Source organism: Canis aureus, chromosome 2, assembly GCF_053574225.1.
Source record: "Canis aureus isolate CA01 chromosome 2, VMU_Caureus_v.1.0, whole genome shotgun sequence".
Classification (NCBI taxonomy): Eukaryota; Metazoa; Chordata; class Mammalia; order Carnivora; family Canidae; genus Canis; species Canis aureus.
The window spans coordinates 2,712,131-2,728,749 of NC_135612.1; the positions used below are offsets into that span (position 1 = coordinate 2,712,131).

At 38.5% G+C, this 16,619-nt stretch overlaps 1 protein-coding gene across 1 annotated transcript in view; it reads right to left on the reverse strand.

Annotated features, from left to right (window-relative positions):
* MAN2A1 (mannosidase alpha class 2A member 1) overlaps window positions 1–16,619 on the reverse strand; it is a 162,037-nt gene that overhangs the window by 53,404 nt on the left and 92,014 nt on the right. The gene's annotated exons all lie outside the window — the stretch shown is intronic.

The window sequence follows — 16,619 nt, forward strand, 5'->3', positions numbered from 1 at the left end:
TTTCTCAAAATTCACGGGCAAAAACTATTTCCATCTACTATGTCATGAACAGTCATTCGTCCAAGGACAAGATTCAAAAGCAAAGTGCACAAGTGCACTGCACAGCTGACCAGATCCAAATGTACAGCCGCGTGCCCTTCATGAAACATTAGGATAGCAGGACCTAAAGCTGCGGTTGTCAACTACGTATTTAATTTCTGAGAATATACTCTATCTCAAATCCACGGATTCCACAAAATATTTCGAATAAAGGCTCTTAGCTTAGATGAAAAGTATGTGATTGTTAAGTAAATATTCTAGAAAGCTCTATGCTGGAAAATACTACTTTGAGTAGAGAATTATGCTCGTTTATGGTGCTAACTGACAAAGCAGTAAGTCCCAAGTAGCACTGTGCCTTAAAGACATGATTCTACTATTTTTAACTCGGGAGAGAGTTGAACTTGGCAGGTGGCAGGGAGTTTTCAGATATAATGGGAATGGCAATGGCGATGATGCCAATCGCGCCAACAGCTGCCTTCCCCTGCCCCTAGCACGCTGACCAGCTCTCGGCCTGTACCCACCTGAGTTACAGCCTTCAGTTTCCAACGAACCCATGACGTCCTAGAATCACGCCTGCTGCACAGATGCACACAGCGGTTCAGGAGCCTGCTCACCCACTCAGAGCCGGATCTGGATTCGAGCAGCCGGGCCCCACGGCACCTTGCAGGTGGGACGGCGGTGGGGAGGACGCTGCAGGTGGCCGGGCTGCAAGTGCACCGCCCTCTGCGGACCTGGAGCCCCGATGTCCCCAGGGCTCTCGGACTGCTGCTCTGCCAGTGCTGTGTCCGCCTGGGGACGAGCCTTCTCTCGGAAACCCTCCAACCACCTCCGCCGCCAGGACTGCGGTTCGAAGGAGTTTTGTGGAGACTGAAATGAGGCCACCTTCCTGAGCTGCTATGACGACAACACAAGCTGCTCCTTCAGGAAGCTCTGGCTTTCTGTACGCGGTGGCAGGAAGGGAACTGCTGTAACAAGTCTCCGTTCTGCAATAGTGGTGGCATTTCGGAAAAGAGTCACCTATGTCTCAGTCATTGGACAAACTGGCTTAATTTCCACAGTTGGGTTTTTCCACCCAGAAGCTTCCTTTCCTGGTGTTTATCTAGATGAAGCCTTTATATACAATTTTACGTTGTAACAGACAAGAAAAACACCGTTGGCTAGACGCAACTCTAGGGATCACCTGTTCAGATCCCTCTCTCCCAGCACATGAAACAACAGAATTAGGTTTCTAAAAAAATGACACTACTTAGTGACAGAGGTGGGACTAAAATGAGCCTCTGACTCTCGGCCCAGAGCTCCTTTCACAATACTGTGCTCTTTTTTAAGTCCCTGACCATGAAATCGGCCCAAAACTCAATGGTATGGAATTGATCACTGCAAATACTATTTATAGCTGTAACTCAACACCGTAAAGCGTTAACTTTCAAAAGTGCAACTACATATTTCAGGAATGAGGAAAGCACTTCTAAAAGCCAAAATATAACCAAAGTAGAACCACCATGCAATTTTACAGCTTTTATAAATAAAACAGGTCTAAAAAAATTTTACATCTATTTCCAGGGCATAACAGAAAATAGGAATGAGAAGGATAAATACTCCTTTCTAATTATTCTAAAGCCTTTGATACTAAAGCAAATAATAGGAACCAGATACAAAAACCGTCCATAATTTGGCTGACCCTGAGAGTCTTGTCACCAATTAAGCTGCTTTCACTAGGAGAGAGTTCTGCCGAAAACAAAAATACCATCTGTTTTACCTAAAACATTCAGATGTTCTATTTTCTTGTCATTTCAGAAATCACATCTGTAGCCATCTTCTGAAAAGACAGCAGAAGGCATTATATTTATGGGTGACTGCATAAGGAATGATGTTCAATCAAAATGTAATTTTCATCTACCGGGAGAATATTTCATTTCTCCAATAACTGTAACGCTGTAACTTTGGAGGAACACGTAGTACATAAATAGGCTGATCTTCGAGAATAAAAAGACCTTAAAAGTTAATGCACTAAAATAAAGTTGTTTTGTTACTAAAGACAGACACGGCAAATACGTTTGTATTCACTTTCTCTATCTCTGATGACAAGAGAAATCTATCCTGTGTGAGGTTTTTAAGGTGAAAAGAAAAAAAAAAAAAAAAAAAAACAACTTTTTACCGGTGCTACATCTCTTCATGTAAGTGAGCCATCATATAAAGAGGTAAAAAAATGAAGACAACAGAAACAGAAACCACTTTCTATTTTCAAAAACACTTTCAGATACAATATTGGTCCTGGGAAAGACATTCTATTCTACAATCCAATGAACCGACCGAAGAAGATACAAAACACTAGAGAAAACATCACTCACGGTGACGGCAAACACAATGTCACAAGGGATAAGGAACACATCTCGAAGAACAACACGCAAGCCATCCAACTACCTGTAATACTTCGAGGATATATTAAATACCTACAAAACAACCTAAAACCCGGGTGTGTTTTGCTTTGAAAAGTAGCCTCATTTCACATACAATATTCTTGCCCAAAATAAAATAATGCTGCCCTCCAAATAAGGATGAAATACGTCCAAAGGCTCTATTTAAAAATTTTCTTTTATTACAAAGTTGTGAAGTGAAGTCCAAGATGGGCTTGAAGCCCTTCCTGACTTTTTCAGGATCAGGATACCTTCACTAAAATCCTTTTCCCTGTTCCTCTTGTAGTGCACACGCTTTATTAATCTGCAGTTAGAAGGGGAAAAAATCTGGTTCAGAAGCATAGAAGACTTTGAAATACGCCGTATCACTTCAGTCTAGGCTGTGAACTGCTGTGAGTTAATTAGCTCTCTCTAAGCAATTCTGGAAGATGTGATGGATGTGGGGAGGAAAGAAGAGAGACAACAGAGGGCTGAGTTTGCCAGGAACCAGAAAAATAACAACTAAGGACTTTCGGATAATCATCACTTCCCCCCATCCCAAATCACTTTTAAAAACCCTTCGTGTTCCGGGCATGTAATTTACTTTTAGTGCATTAGGCGACTCCCCTAAGGGTGGGGTGGGGGTGGGGGGGAGCCTCTGGTGCTACGGCAGGCACAGCACAGAATCATCCGAGGTGTGCATTACCTGGCAGACAGACCGAAACTAATGCCAGCTTTGGACACTGCCTCAACTCCTTTCCAAAGTTTGGCATAGGTTCTAGAAACTTAAGCATTTCTGAATATCGTGATGGGAAACTGGTATAAACTGGTGGTATAACCACCACTGGTTACAGGTGGTGGTCTCCAGGCTAACCCTGCCTTCACACGGTAAGGTAGCAAAATATCTCAGCATAATCCAACGTACAGAGGGCACGTACTTTCCCCCTCCAACTTCTGCACTTTCCCGATTATGATTCTTGATGAGAACTGCAGGATGTTGGAAGCAACACACAAAATCGCTTTAATTTCATTAGACAAATCGCACCAACTAAAACACCTTGTATAAACTTAATTCACTGTATAATAATCTGACAATAAACTAGAACCACACAGCTAGTTAAGAAAGTTTGATTTAAGATGTAAACGATAAAAAGGCAATTAAAACAGACTAACCAGGCAATTTAGCAGGTGTTCACTGAACACATAACCACTTTGCCACTGCTTTTCCAAAATAAAACTTAAAACTATCATTTTAAATGCAGTCTGTTCAGCCACTTCCACAGATAAAATCTAAAGCTAATAAAATCTAAAATAATTTTGTACCTAGGAACAAAAAATCACAGCAGACTAATTATATGGGCCTGGAAAGGAAGATTCTTTTCAAGTTCACATAAAATTGATGAAAAGAATGATTTAAGATACCATGCCCTGCAAGCACTAAGGAGACAAACTCCATCCATGCTGTAAATCATCTAGAAATCAGCATGTGAGAATGATGGCAGCCTACTGATAAACATTTGCTTCAATATATCTAAATGACAGTAAAAATGCATATATAATTAATCTATGGTTATATTATTCACCGCTCCCTATCATAAACTTTAAACTGCTTAATGCGAGAATTATAAAAAGTGTTATTTCAGGAGGTGCAAGAAAATGAGGAAGCAAGCCTAACGTATCCTCGAGAAGCTAGAACACTAGCAGACCAGCAGAGTCGGGGGACGCACTCTTACCAAGGAAAGTTAGCACCTAAATACCTCTGTGCTTCGGGAATGTGGGACAGAGGGTGAAGATTCGGCACTACTTGACTAGCAAAAATATCTTGAAAGACAGACATTTTTCAATTTTTGGAAGGGATGGGAAGCAGGACCAAGAGCAAGAGCTGAGGCACTTCAGCATGATGCTAGTAAGAATCCAATGCCAGTCGGGAGAGTTATGGTGCTTTCTCCTGCACCACTGTGTCTTTATTAGGGAATTTGCTGGTTCCTTCAAACTAATTATCTCCTAATTCTTCCAAAACCACTACAAGACAGGTCTGCGATCTCTATCCGAAAAACTCTGAAAATAAAGTTTTTTCAATACCCATTTGGCGGCAAAACCCAAACTGAACTGACATGAAGCCACATACAATTAGTTATTCCACTTGGTCTTAATATTCAGAAATTTAAAATTATTTGATGAGCCCTGTCCCAGATTGAAGTATTTATGTAGTCTGCATATGTGCATATTATGTCCCAAAAAACTAAAAATTCTCAATTCACAAAGGTTTCAGGCAAAGGACTGAAGATTTAAAGATAGGCTATACAGCAGCACAAGTTATAGATTACTTATAGAAGATATCCTATCTGTGTAGTTTCCGAGCAAGAAAAAAAAATTAAAAAAAAAAAAAAAAAAAAAACTAGAAATGAAAGGGGAAGGAAAAGATGACCACATCCCAGCATAGAGCTACACAAGGCAGGAACACAATTAATCTGTCACTGAATGGCTGACTATGTAAACCAAGGAGTAAGTATCTTGTAACATGATCCTAAATAGGTCACTAGGAAACAGTAAACAATATTGTACTTTCCAAATCCCAATAGGACATATATGTTTTTACTTGATCTCTCTCCCAATTCTTAATTTTGCAATGTCTAATTATGTTTTGGTTTTGGAGTAGTGGAAAATCTGTTTCTTTAATAACTGTGTTAAGATACGATTTTTCTACCGAACTGGATAGGACAGTCTTGAGAACAAGCTTTTACGAAGCTTCTAGCATCCAGAACTGATTTATTCAGTGCAAACCTGTTTCTACAGTGTACAGAGTACAACCCCAACCCCAATCTGAGCAGAAAAGGGCAGGGAAGAGCAGTCGATGATCAGAAAATAGGGTAGATGGCCTGAGAGGTCTAGTTAATGAACCTAATGAGTAGATAATGCTAGTTGTCTACCCAATGGCCATTCTCATATTCTTTCCTGACAGAAACTCAATTTTACTAAGGATGACAATAATCCTAACTTTAAAAAAAAAAAAAAAAAAGCCCTTGATTCTCCATGCTTTGAGGTGGCCAAGTAACACAATGAGATATCATTAGAATTGAGTAAGTGGAGCTTCCCAGGAAATTATATATCCTCAATTTAATAAAAGTGAGCAGACTCAAGTGGTGTAACTTTCACCCTTCGCTCCTCCATGCCCTTCCCGGCTGGAACACAATGCTATAGGTGGAGAGCCAGGCACAATCTTGAGACCATGAGAACCACCACAAGCTAACGTAGAGCTGAAAAAGGTAAAAGGGGCCTGGTCCTTTTAACGACCTCATGGAACACATCACAAGTCCTGGACTACCTACTTTGAAACACGTACCTAAGAAAAATAAACTGCTCTCGTGTGAAGCCAATGTAGGACGCTTTTTGTTATATACAGTTGAATGCAATCTGAAGTGAGACACTATACCCACAAGAAATTATACTGAAGCACCCAAAACTCCCATTGATCTTAAAAGAAGGTAAGCCTGAGTGCAAGATGATTCTCCCTCCTAAAACCAAAATTTTCCCATAAAAATCAATCACCAGAAACATACTTTTCCTTGGAGGATTGCTTAGTTTTAAATCTGTCCTTAACCACCTATCAAATATACCACATGTAACTAACTTTTCATAATTGTCACCTTCTCCACCACAATATTTAATTATCCATCAGCAAACACCTTTGGTATACCAGGTACTTCTTATTTCATTCAACCATTCACAACTTTTCTTCCTTATTTCATTCAACCATTCACAACTTCTCTAATTCAGAGGAGTCTTCTTTATTTTCTCCATGGGACTTGAAATGCAGACTTCATAAAAACCTAAGCCAAAGCCTCTGAATTTACCAATTTACCAATCTTAACCAATCTTATGCTCTCCTTAACTTTATATGGAATTTTATGAACAGAGTGCATGTGACCAATTCCTCAATGGTTACTGTCACACACGTAAGGCCTTTAAAAGCATTTGTTCAGATGATAAAGCTCAAAGACCTATTTTGCCCACAGTTCTCTTCATCTCTCCACAGGACTATGTCTGCAGGAACAAGATTTCATCCAGGGCAGTGCCTAATTCAAATGCTCCTGGCACTTATTTCCAGACAGATTGCTAGGTGTCACGTAAGAATGATGACCAAGACCCAACTTATGCCTTCACGAGGTTTAAAGCAAGTTTCTTCAGAGGAGGATTATCTGTGTGCTAAATGTGATACGAGGGGTTACACATAGTCTCAGGGGGCCTCCAAGAGTGACACCCAGCCTGGCTCAAGGGTACTGGAAAAAGTTTCCGGAGAATGTAGCATTTAAAGCTGAATCCTAAAAGATTAATCAGGAATCAATCAGGCAAATTGTGTGTGTGCGTGCGTGTGTGTGTGTGTGTGAGAGAGAGAGAGAGAGAGAGAGAGAGAGAAAGATTGAGGATCTGGTGGGTGGGGGTTTTTGTTTTATTTTGCTTTATTACCAGGCAGCAAAGGTCTAGAAGAGAACACGGTATGTTAAAAACTGATAGTTGGAAGCTTGAAGCACACAGCATAGGCTGGGGTGATGTGAAAGATGATGCTAGAGAAATCAAAATGTAGACACACAGCTCAAAGAGTCTGTGAGTTTATCCTCAGGGTAATGGAGGAAAGAAGAGTTTTGAGTAATTATAACATCACTGCTAGGACCTGTTAATTGCCTACTAAGTACTAGACTCTATAAATGACTTTACTTCCTCCAACAAATGAATGAGGAAGGGATACCTGTCACAGGAGTGTCACCATCACCCAAGGGACAGACAGAAGCAGGGTACTGGTGCTGAAGCTAAGGAGAAGTGGACAAGACTGGGATAGACAAGACAGTAGAATGAAAAGACCTGGTACTTGATTGGATACAGGATGAAGGTGAAAGGGAAGAGACGAAGAGAACGAGGGCAATCCTGCAATTTATTGTCCAAATGAACATATGTCCCCTTTGACAATGAAAAGGAACACTGATGAAACACCGGGATACGTGATCGCTCTACAATCAAGGTCCAGGTAACCGGATGCCGCTGCTATTTTATTAAGGCACTTGGGACCACAGGATATATACGAGCGGAGAGTACGGGTTCAGTTTTACACGCGGAGATGGAGGTCCAAGAGGAACATCCCAATGGAGCCAGCCATCTGGCCTGTGGGCAGAACTTGGGGAACTTTTCTCAGAAGAGAGATGTATGTGGTGAGTCAACAGTACACGGACAATAAACGAAGGCAATGGAGCAGAAAATATCACTCTCACTGGGAGCTTTTATCTTTTAAACTTTCCTGAGGCAAAACAATTACTTATTTAAGATCTCTTATATGCTCTTGACTCTCTACCTCCTTCAGATGTTAACATAATCTGAAGCTACAGTGCACACCCAGCTTCAGTTCTGGTGACCAAAGCTACAGTGATGATTTGCGTTTCACGAAGTCTCATTATTTCCAATGCCTTCTTGCTTTTGATTCAAATAGGAGTCAGCTGAGTTGACTTTATCAAGTTTTAACAAGAAGAGTACCTGTGCTACATTTTCTAGGTATTTTCATACTTGAAAATGTCTTTCTTTTTGTTGCCTTCACATATGAAAGATAAAGTGATTTAAAAACTCCATAGTCTTCTCGTTATTACAGAGAAGAAACCTACGTCAGTCTGGCTTTTGTACCATGTTATCCAGTGTCTGTCCTTCGGCTGGGTACTTCTACAATATGTCCCTTTCCTTTTAATCGAACCAAGTTACCAAGACATACTAGGAGTAACTCTCTTTTCATTTATATTACCCAGAACTTAACCCTTTTATCTATAAAGCCAGACCTCCTCGGTTCAAAAACCTTTTCATCAATTCTATCTTTGATCACATTGCCTCTGTTCCATTTTTTTTTCCTGAAGAAAATCTCTGTCTTTTGTTAAAACCTTGTCCTCCATACCTACCATCATCTCTCCCATTGTTTCCACTCCTCTTCCTTTTCTCTGCATTCTTACAAAGCATCTCATGGTTTGTTCTTTTTTTTCTTTTTTCATGTCACTGGACACTCACAGTATCAGCCTCACTCTTCAGCATCACTCATGAAGATGTTCTCTCGTCACACCCCCACCAATAACCTTCCCTTTTGTCACTCCCCGTATCATCACACCATTTTTTCACCTCAGCTCTTTGCTTTCCGTTTCAGATTTCTCAGAGATCATGACTCAAACTTTTTTAGAACCCCAAAGTTCTGAAATGTTTTTCTGGTCTCTGTAACAAATCCTTCTGAAACGTAAACTGTTCTTCTGAGTCTTCATGTAACTACCACTTTCTGTTTTCCTATAGAGTCTGTGCAAAGGCTTGCCAAGATAATTTTCCCTTTACTTACCCTCAAAGAAGCAGACATCTGCCCAAACCCTGCATATGCTATGGGTACTCTTGGTTTTTATTTTGGGACTAATGTCCCTTTCCTACCCAGAGTTAGTTTATTTGACAAGTATTTGGTAAGCACCTATAATGTACCAGGTATTTGCCAGGGAATTCGACAGCAAGGTAGTTCTCTGCCTTGGAGCTCATATTGTAGCAAGGGAGATGGACAGCAAGAAATAAATTAAATGACCCACTTGTTAATAATGCCTAAAGGAGGGAAAGAAAATGCACTGATGGAGAAGAGTGAATAAGTTATATAATATAAAAAATATATAATAAGGAAATCAAGTCCACATGCACAGAGACAGCCTGAGGGCAAAAGATCCAAAAGGCCACCATCCAAGGTGGCTGTGCCTGTAGTATTCATTGTTTTATGCCAACTCTGGTGAACAAATGGAGGGATTCTCTCTTCAGCAGAGACTATCTATCCTTCTGGTCCGTGCCACTGTCAACAGCAATTTCCTTGAATGGATACTTCCCTAGTTCAGTGCTCTACCTTAGTTCCCCACTTGCTTCTGCCTATTTTATTTCTGTCAGATTCAGTCTCCAAATTGGTTGTAAAATACAGACACAATGGAAGCTCTCTTATCAATGTAATTAAGGCTGGCAATAGACCTATTAACTAAAGGAGATAAAGTTGACTTGCAAGCAAAAGTTTAAGTAGGACAATTTTAAGTTATACATATGACTTAATAATTCATATATTCATGTATGTTTTATATATATTTATAGAGAGAGAGTTTTCTAATCTTCTAAGAGCAAAGCTTCTGCTTTAACTATGAGACCACTAATTGGAGTCTTGTGGCATATTTTCTGCATAACCATGCATGTGATTAATCATGTATAGTTTCCAGCTTAGGTTTTTCTAAAGTAGACCAAGAACTTCAATACTTGGGAAAATATTAAGCAAGATGAGTACAGACTGCTTCTACATCTTTATGATTTCTTCCCAGCTGTTTTTACAGGCATCTCACCAGTGACTCACATTTGTTGAAAATTTCCAAAACACTAGACTTCATTTAAAAAAATATATTTTTGTATAATTCATCAGTTTAACAGAAATTAATCAAATTGTACAAGAAAAATAACAAGAACAACTGATCTGGGAATAACTAATTGATTCATGATAATCATATAATTTAACTGAAATACCAGAGGGAGAGAACTGTGCCCATTTCCCTAGCTGGCAGCCTGTCTGGGACAAGGTCAGGGTATCACAGGCACAGAAAAGGAAAAGAGAGAATCAGGTGATCTAGTTGGCCAATTAGGTGGAGACTGGTTCACAGAAATCCTACGCAGAGAGATTGAAAAGAATAGCTACTTTATCTCTTTAACAGCCTCCTGTCCCTGAATTAAAAATATCAGTCCTCCGTTCTACTTGGTAGATAGAGTATACGAATTTCAAAACTTTGGGGGGGGGGGAGGGTGGTGAATATTATAAAAATGAAAAGGAATCCATCTCTATACCTGCTCTTAGAAACCTGCCATGTAGCTGTTATTTCTAACTGTTTACCATTGGTCAGTGAGTAATTGTATTTTCCAGTCTGGTCGATCAACTTTATGGTTTGTGGGTATCTTAAATTGTGGCAATAGGTCGACTGTCAAATCAAGGTTTGGTGTTCCTCTGATTGTTCATCATCTTTGTTTCCATGAGTTTTAATAGGAAATTGAGAGAGTCAGTCTCAGGGTCCCTAGTCAGCCATCACATAAAATGAAAGTGTCAACTTTTTTATTTTTTCATATAAATAGGTGTTATTCATCTAAGTCAATGTAAGGCTGAAATAGTATTTCAGGAATTAATACTCATCGTTTCTGATACCATAACATAAATAGAAATGTTAAGGGCAGGGAGACTTGGGTAGAGCCTTTTCTCCTATTCTCTCCCCCAGAGACGTTTATATTTCCCTGAAACACATTAGGAAAGATACAAGCAGGCGAATGGCTGATTTGGTACAGCAAACACCAAGTAAGGTTATGCAATGTTGCTATCCAGACATGAATGCTCTGAAACTAGTTCTAACATAAAATTAACTAATATATCGTGCTGAAGATATCTCCAACCCCTTAAGAAGTTTTTGGTTGCGTAAAGTCATGTGCTATATTCTACTCAAGTCTTTTGGGGCAAACATCCTTTCTAAAAATATCCCACATCACACATAGGCCGATGTGTTGTTTCTGGATAATTGGAGAATGGGTCAATCTGTACCTTGAAAAAGTCAAAATTAATAAAATGTACTCAGATGCAACACAGATAAAAATACACCTTTCACAAGCAATAAATACTTAAACAGAAAAGCATCTAGGAGGATGGTTTAGGAACCCTTCCTTCAAATCCAGGAATGAGCATTAATTCTCAAATAGACTATGCTATTAATACCCAGATAGACCTGTATTAGACTAGAACTCAGTTTTTTTTTATTTTAAGAGTCTCCTGTATTGTCAGTTAGCAACTCCCCCATTAAAAGAAAAGTTCTAAAGTAGCTTTAAAAGGAAAGGACATTTCAGCTGCTCTCATAATAATGGAACCTGCAGAGGGTCTGGAGTGTCAAATCCTAGTCAAATCATGTGTTCTATTATTACCTTAAATTCCCTTGGGATAGTGTTAAAATGCAGCCCTTCGTTTTCAAGGACGGAAACCCTCCATCTTTGTGACTTTGTACATTTATTTTTCTGCTAACTAATGTGAAGACATTTCTGTACCAGTTTTCTAGTACATGACAAGATTTGAGCTCACACTGTTACAATGCAGGAGCAACAAGCACACCACTTCTCACACTAGTTATCACTGTTGACACTGTTCCATCCCCAAGAAGAACCATCAGGTACAAAGTAAGCTCCGTCCTGACGTTCATCGCGGCTCTCTCACCAGACTCCTGGTGCTCAGATTAGAACAACTTTTGTTCCAGCAGTGGAATCTTAGTTCAGTTCTTGAGCTACAATTGGTTCTTTCAGGTCTATTTTAAAGTTTAAAAAAAATAAATAAATAAATAAAACAAGTTTAAACAACTGGTAGGGATATTAGATACTTTTTTTTTTAATTTATTTTATTTTATTTTTTATTTATTTATGATAGTCACAGAGAGAGAGGCAGAGACATAGGCAGAGGGAGAAGCAGGCTCCATGCACCGGGAGCCCGACATGGGATTCGATCCCGGGTCTCCAGGATCGTGCCCTGGGCCAAAGGCAGGCGCCAAACCGCTGCGCCACCCAGGGATCCCGATACTTTCTTATATATATTGTGACTTGGTATAAAAATACACTGATGACATGGTAACCAAGGAAAAAATGATTTAAAGTCTTAAAGTCCATTACACTAACATAATTATTGTGAGAAGAATTGTTTGTGATAACATTAAAAATACAAAATGTACAACCAGGCAAATACTCTAGGTCAACAACAAGAAGTCTTATGTATAAAAACGGAACCAATTAGCAATGTCCACGATAGCCAAAACATGGAAAGAGCCAAACAGTCCATCAATTGATGAAGAGATAAAGAAGAGGTGGTATGTATACGTACAATGGAATATTACTCAGCCATCAAAAAAAATCTTGCCATTTGCAACAGTGTGGAACCAGAGTGTATTCTGTGTTAAGTGAAATTAAGTCAGAAAAAGACAAATACCATGTGATTTCACCCATATGTGGAATTTAAGAAACAAAACTGATGAACACAGGGGAAGGGAAGGAAAAATTAGATAAAAACAGAGAAGGAAGCCAACCATATGAGATGCTGAATTATCAGGAACAGACCGAGGGTTGCTGGTGGGGAGGATGGGGTCACTGAGTGATGGACGTTAAGGAGGACACTCAATATAATGAGCACTGGGTGTTATATGTAACTGATAAATCACTAAATATTACCTCTGAAACTAATAATGCACTATGCTAACTAACTTGAATTTAAATAAAATCTGAAAAAGAAAGAAGGAAAAAAAAAAAAAAACAAACCCTGATCTGATTAGATCACGCACTTAGATATCTGGGAGTATCTTTTGACCCACTCATTCTAAAGAATCTCAACAAAGGTAATTCTGTAAGAATGCTATGATGCTGAGACACAACCTATAATTTTTCAGGTCTCATGGTATGAAACTCTAAAATCTCAAATGAGCAGTCATCCAAATGTTGACCAAATTCAAAGCGCTGAACTGTTATTTATCTTTGCTTGTAGTAGTATCTAGTGTATTTAGAAGCCCTCTGGCATCCAAACTCCAATTACTAGATGTAAGAACTATCTGGGGAGAATATATCAGGACACCACATTTTCACATAGAATGTCTATGCCTATCTGCTCTCTGAAGTTCAATATTCTCTTCAGTCAATAATTAATTGTATTTCAACAAGTCTTTACTCAATTCTTACGACGTTGACTATAATTCCACAGGCACAGTGGGAAAAATAAATAAAAGAAATAGTTCCTACTATCGAGGAGTTTACAATCTAGAAGAATTAACTTCAAGTGATTACACTGACAGAAATAAGACCCCATCAATTTCCAGCTATGTGAGTGAGTCATTTTGGACCTGATTTAGATGAAAATTTGGGGCCAAAATGGGATGGCATCTTGGAAGGAGGTGGGATACTGTGCACATGGTAGGTGTGTGAGTTATAGTGGCCAGCAGGTAAAGTGTGGTAGATAGTCTCCAAAGAGGATGGCCATCGCTCCCTTTGCTTCTTCAGATGCTCCTCAAATCAAGCAATGAATAATTCCCTCCCCTTGAACCTTGGCCAGTGGCTTGTTTGACTAAGAATATAGTGGAAGGACCTCCTAGGACTCCCGAGGGTAGGTCCTAGAAGCCTTGCAGCTGCCACCCAGGTGACTCGCTCGCATTCTGCTGTGGGTAGATCCTGGGGCAACTACACGCAATAAATTAGGGGCAGAGAGAAACTGAAGACAAAAGAGCAGTAAATCATTGCAGTAGTTGAAGTAAAACATTAAAAAAAAAAAAGGTGTAAAACCACAAAGTAATAGGAAAATAGCAGACGATGAACGTCAGACATGAGTAGAGGGGAAAATCCAAAAGACTTTCCGGTCCATGAAACTTAGCAAGAAAAAGTAGAAGTCAAAGTGGGTTCTGAGGCTTCAGAACCTAGACAACCAGAAAGAGAATGATGCTATTAATAAAGACCGGGATTCAAAAGGAAAGCACGCATGGAGAAAACAAGAGGAAATTAAATTAGAGGTGCTGGGCAGCCATCCAGGGAGAATCATTCGACAAGTAAACGGCAATGGAAGTACTGAGTCTCTTTTCTGGAATTGGGTACTGTTTATATCTCGTCGATACTCTGATGCCACCTAAGCTCTGAAAACAATGACTTCTTTTGTGTCTCCACAGGGTTAATTATTTCATCGCAAATTAACCTGCTCTTTTTTCTGGCCAAAAGATATGTAAGATCCCTTACCAATAAATGCCGTGGTAAAAATTAAAAGCACTTAATGGTAAATTTGCAACTGGTTTGAATACATTGCTCTCACACTAAAAAAAAATTTTCTACTTGAAAGACTACATTTTCAGATTTACAGAAGTTATCTCAATGCAATGTGTACCCAGTGGCATTTCAAAGTATCCACGTTAAAAAAAAAAAAAAAGTCCCTTTACATATCATCAAAACACATGACTTCCTGGCCTGTGCGACAGCAACATTTGCTTCCACCCTGCCCGAAGTAACCAAACACAGTGAAAGAAAACTGAAATCCCTGCTTATTTCAGAAGTTTACCTTCCATCTTCTACGTCCTCCGTGTCCCTAATCCTGTAAATCTTTGTATTAAAATTTTTTACAACTGGGTTTCCTTAGGCGATTATGTGTGTAGAGAGAAAAAGAAATACCTCTGTACTTTTAGGGATTATTGAAGGCTAGAGAATTTATGACTCATTCAGCGTGCCCTAACTTTTAACTCTTAATTGAACCTGCTCTCCATATAAAGACTATGAAGGCATATACTATAGAGCTCACATAACCTTGTGAACTCCATCAGGCTCCTGGACAGGCCCTACATCCCCACGAGCAGATTACGGACTCCTTTTAAAATACTCCCAAACTCAGTTATGTTAGGTTAGAGCTATAGCTAATGTTGCCAACAGCATGATCAAATCATTTATGTGTATTATTGAAATTGTATGAGTTTAGATCAGTGTCTCTCAACCTCTTCCCATCAGAACTCCTTAAAGACTCTTTTTAGACATTTATTTGCTAATCCTCTCCCCATACAATTTTAATACCACACTTCAATTATGTCTGTTATTGTACTATTTTTAGGCTTTATATTATTAAAAAAATACTTCTCTTCAAACTCCCCAAGAACCAATTTTTACCCTCCTAAGCAGGAGGTCTCCCTCATTAAGAATGCATGTTATATTTAGATTAATAATCTGTTGCTCAAACAAGAATTATGTTTATCATCAAAATAACGCTAAGCCTTTGATCTTATATAGGATTCACGAAGAACAGGAGAAAGACTCATGACCATACTTCTGGAACTTTCAACTTAAAGACTGAGAAGTGCAGATAATAATCTTACTTTCAGTACCTGCTAAATAAAACTGTGGAATTCTTCCATTTATTTATTTATTTATTTATTTATTTATTTATTTATTTATTTATTTATTTATTTATTTTATTTGGAATTCTTCCATTTTAAAGGCCACCGTCATTCCTCCAATTTTCACTGCCTTTACTGAGAGATCAGCAACTCAGATTATCTGTGGCTAACAAGTAAGACATTTTAAAACCAGAAGTATAAGTAGTTCTATTCATGAGGTCCTCAAGTACAGAATAGATAAGAAAGATACAAATAAGAATTTGACAATTGTAAGTATCTTCAATTCACCTAACTATAGAAACAGTAGTAGCACTGACATTTGGTAGAAAAGAACTGTGAAGAAGTAATTTTAAGATGAAGAATCCTAGTTAAATACAAACCATTTAAAAGGAAATATGAAAAGGTGATCATTGTACTAATAGTTTCAAATATTCTATTTATGTTTATAATTAAAACTCAATATTAAAGCTCAAAAATGTATTTCTTCTTAGTCAATACACCTGTACCTCCTTTCTCACTCCAGCATAAGCAGGGCTGAATTATCACTTACTGCTGACTAAAGCAAGGACAGTAGAAACCACAGGGTTTCTGACCCATTAGGGCTCCATCCCACCCACTCTACCAAGCACCCAAAGGAAGACTTAATGGGGTGCAGATGGGGCATGAATCGCTTATAGTAAGCATAAGGCATTCTTCCAGTCAGTAGAAACAAAGGTTTTTCCACCAAAATAGAAGAAGAGGGATTATGTCTAAAGCTAAAGAGATTTACAGACACCACAATTTAGTAGGGGCACAATATTTAAGAAACAGCCATATCACATCAACTACGTCAAAATATTATTTAAGAAAAAGAAAATGTCTTGTAATGGGATCATTACTGTCTCATGACCTGGCAACCTGGGAAAGCTTTTAAGCCTGCAACAAGATTTTATTTTATTTTATTTTATTTTATTTTATTTTATTTTATTTTATTTTATTTATTTTATTTATTTTATTTTATTTTATTTTATTTTATTTTATTTTTATTTATTTATTTTTTTCTGCAACAAGATTTTAAAGTTAAGACTGAAACTGTCTTTCTAGTTAATCTCTTCTTTTTCTGGCCAAAAAAAAAAAAGTAGGATTTCATCATTACTTAAGTGATACTTTTAGTGTTACTAAAAAATACCTATCTTCTTGTTCAGAAGTATGAGCTGTATACATTTCAAGTCTCTACTTGAAGAGATTTAGCCAACTGAAGCTTTAT